Raw genomic sequence first — 3,888 nt, 5'->3', positions numbered from 1 at the left:
GCCTGTTTAGTGCTGTTCATTGTCTCTTATTGTTGTTTTTTAGCCACTAAATCTTTAGTCTTTCAGTATTTCAGTCTGGAAATATTTTATTATATATTTAATTTAAAATTTCTTCCCAGAAAACCTTTTAACATTCATTTTGGTTTATCATGAAATAGACAACAGGAATTTCAACTTGCATCTTTAATCTCCATTAATGTCTGATCTTCCTCATTCATGGGACTTCATTTATTTTTAATTTTTGTCTTTGTTTTTCTGACAGCTGAAGTGCTTCCATGCATATGAATTTGTTGAGTTATACATTTTCCCTTCAAAGCTCATTAGATCTCACTGTATCATCTTCTAGATGTTAAGTTTGCACCCCTGAGATGTGGTTGTTTGGGTTATTTTAGATTTCTTGTTTTATGAATTGGTGTTTTTGAGATTCTCCTGTGTACTTTATTTATAAATAGGTTTGGTAGCACCTGTTTTGCATATAAGCATTGTATACTTTCCGCCCTCATTATTTTAATCTCAATTTTCTCTTTCAAATTTAAGAAACAGTATTGAAGTTGTTCTATGTATCAAGATTTTGCCATTCTTCACATTTGCCATTCCTTACTACAGTGAATTTTTACTTTAACATTGTGTTTTTATTTGAAATATTGTTTTTTAACATTCTGTAGTAACTTTATTCCCCAACGATGACTTCTTAAACCTGTCCTTGGAAATATATCAGAAAATGATGTTATTGAAATAATTTTTTTTTTTTGGGTCCGGTCATGGGCCTGAACTCTGGGCGGGGGCGCTGTCCCTCAGCTCTTCAACTCAAGGCTAGTGCCCTACCACTTGAGCCACAGCGCCACTTCCAGATTTTTTCTTTTTGCTTATGTGGTGCTGAGGAATCAAACCCAGGGCCTCATGCATGCAAGGCAAGCTCTCTACTACTGAGCCACCTTCCCAGCCCCTTGAAATAATTTTTAAAAAATTTATTTGAAATAAAATAAATAAATAAAACCTATATTTCCTTTGCCTATCTCCCTTTTGTCCTGCTCTGTTGCTTACTTGTCATTTTTATTTACTTTAAAATCTGTTCCTTCTCTCCATAGAGCCCTGTAATTACATGCTATTCATGAGGCTGCTATCTGAGGATTGTGGTTTCAATTCAACTTCCTCTTTTCTAAGACTTCTCAGAGTGTACTGTGCCATCAAACTGCTCCCACACCCTTTCTAGTAGTTTACAGAGATTTAAAAAATATCTCCCATAAGAGGAAAATTAACAAATGGAGATATGAGGGAAAGAAGAAATAGTACCTGCTTAATCACTGTAAATCATATTAAAGGGGCAAAGTAGCATTTTTCTTCTACTATACATATAATACATAATCAATTTCTGAGTCATAGAACAGATTTTGGAAAATTGCAACAAAGATTCTCTCTTTGATCAAATGTGAGGCTTTTCTGAACTCATTTTTCAACTAGGCCCTGCCCTCTAGATTCCATTTTTATCTTGGAAATATTACTTGATACTTGAGTTTAGCCAAGTTCTGATCTGGACCTTCTTCTTCTACTATAGTCTATTTAATGTCAGATCCACCTGGGCCTACCTACAGCAAAATTCTGTTAAGTCACTTTAGGCAGAATACTCCTTCTACTTTGATGTTTCCACTTAGCGATATTCCATCCAGAAGCTATCATCTTCCAGATTCTTGACTCTAACCACTATTTATTTTCACATTTATAGATGGGCTCAATTTCTCTCTCCTGTCATAAAATCTCCTTTATGATACTCCCTATTTTAATCATGGTTATCCTGATGGATAAGCCTACCTTCAGGCTTCTTAACCAGTGTCATGAATAATTCTATCTTCAACAGTGTGAAGCCTCTGCTTACTTTATAGGTAGTCTATTTCAGGCATCAAAGGTACAATGTGTAACCATCTAAAGCCTGAATAGTGTGTGTGTGTGTGTGTGTGTGTGTGTGCACGCGCACGTGTGCGTGCGTGTATTTGTGCGTATTGGATTATATTAATGAATTGCTTACTAGGAAAATCTACTGAAAATTATCTAAAATTAGTCATTCCCTGTTTTTAAATGTTCAATTTCTATCCAATGCTTCCAGGAAAAAAATGCCCCAATTCTAACCATACAGACCCTCAGGGCATTGTGTACACACTTGCCTTTTCTGACACATCTTTTAACCATTTTACTACTCTTTCTTGTCCCTTGCACATATTTTATCAGATAGACTTTATTTTATTGAATAGAACATTTAGTCCCTCAAGCCATAGGGATTTATCATGTGTTATTTGCACTTATGTTCCTATCAATCTCTTTAGCTCATCTCTCAGTTTCAACTTCCTCAGGGAGGAATTCTCTGATCAAAATAATGCAAAATACTCATTTGTTTAAGAGTACTTATCTCAGATGTCATTGTAACCGTCTTAGTGTGGTCAGGTGAGGAAAGCCTAGTTCTCATAGCATATAAAAACTGTGAGGGCAGAGCTTTTGGTTTCCTGGGGTTCAGTAGAAACTCATTATATAGTTATAACTTAATACATAATGAATGAATGAAATTGTTAAAATCTGTTGCATTATTTCTAATGAAGAAAATGGTACAATGATTCAAAAGAAAGCTACTGACTCCTAATGAATGAATAGGGTATTTGGAATTATTAAGCATTGATAGGTACATATAGGGCCACAATAAGTCAGAGCAGATGTGAATAAGTACTATACAGAAGTAACAGACCTATGAGGGAAATACTTATTAAGATAAACAAAGAACATGATAAAATTAAAAATTAAAAGGTGCTAGTCTACAGTCATAAGTCCGTGGGGTCTAGCCCTCATTCCCAAATTTCTGTAATCTTAGCCCAAAGCATTTGACATTGTTAAATCAGTGTGTAGCTAACTTTTATTTGCCCTTTCAGATATCTTTTTCCTAGTCATTTACTCTATAATGTAGTTGGCTGATGACCATGTATTGCATTATTGTATTTCCTTGACCCTGGTTACCAATCAAGTTGGTTTATGAAAGCAAAAGCAATATGTTAAAGCCAGATAGGAGAAGGTCATATGTCTATTCTCCTGACTCCATTCCCACTGAAATTGTATGCATGCATTCCTGAGCTGGGGTCAGTTTAATCAGGCAGCTTGCTCACTTTGAGTTCAGATAATATCCCTAGACGTCCCAATTATATCTTCTGACACCACTAGGATCCAGAAGTATCTCCTGTAGTTTCCCCTCTTAGTGACCATATCACTGTGTCCCTGTTAATTTCTCCTCAGTTTAGTCAAATCAAATGTGCTATGTGTTTCCTTGCAGAACTCTGGCTGCCATACTTAATTATCTATCTATCTATCTATCTATCTATCTATCTATCTATCTATCTATCTATCTATCTATCTATCTACCTATCTATCTATCTATAAGTATATATATTTGTCAGTCATGGGGCTTGAACTCTAGGCCTGGAAACTGACCCTGAGCTCTTTAGCTCAAGGCTAGTGCTCTACCACTTAAGCCACAATGCCACTTCTGGCCTTTTTTGTTTATGTGGTGCTGAGGAATCAAACCCAGGGCCTCATGTATAAGGGGCAAGTACTCTACTGCTGAGCCACCTTCCAAGACCTAATTTTATATTTTTGAAATGAGGATAATAATGTTGGTTTTGCCTAATACATAGGATTGTCAAAGTACATTCACATTATACACCGTTTGCAACACATTTTGAGGATTTTAGTAATGAGTCCCTATATAAAGTTAAGGACTATTACTATATAGAACACCATGCCTGGCACAAAGTTAACACCCAGTTCACCGGAATGAACTATTTAATTTACTGATGTAAAATATTTTTGGTCAGCCAAGATGTTCTCAATCTCATGAGCAGCATGAAGAGTCTA

This window comes from Dipodomys spectabilis, unplaced genomic scaffold (genome assembly GCF_019054845.1).
Source record: "Dipodomys spectabilis isolate Male_0828 unplaced genomic scaffold, ASM1905484v1 ptg000009l, whole genome shotgun sequence".
NCBI lineage: Eukaryota > Metazoa > Chordata > Mammalia > Rodentia > Heteromyidae > Dipodomys > Dipodomys spectabilis.
Note: the sequence above shows the minus strand (reverse complement) of the source record.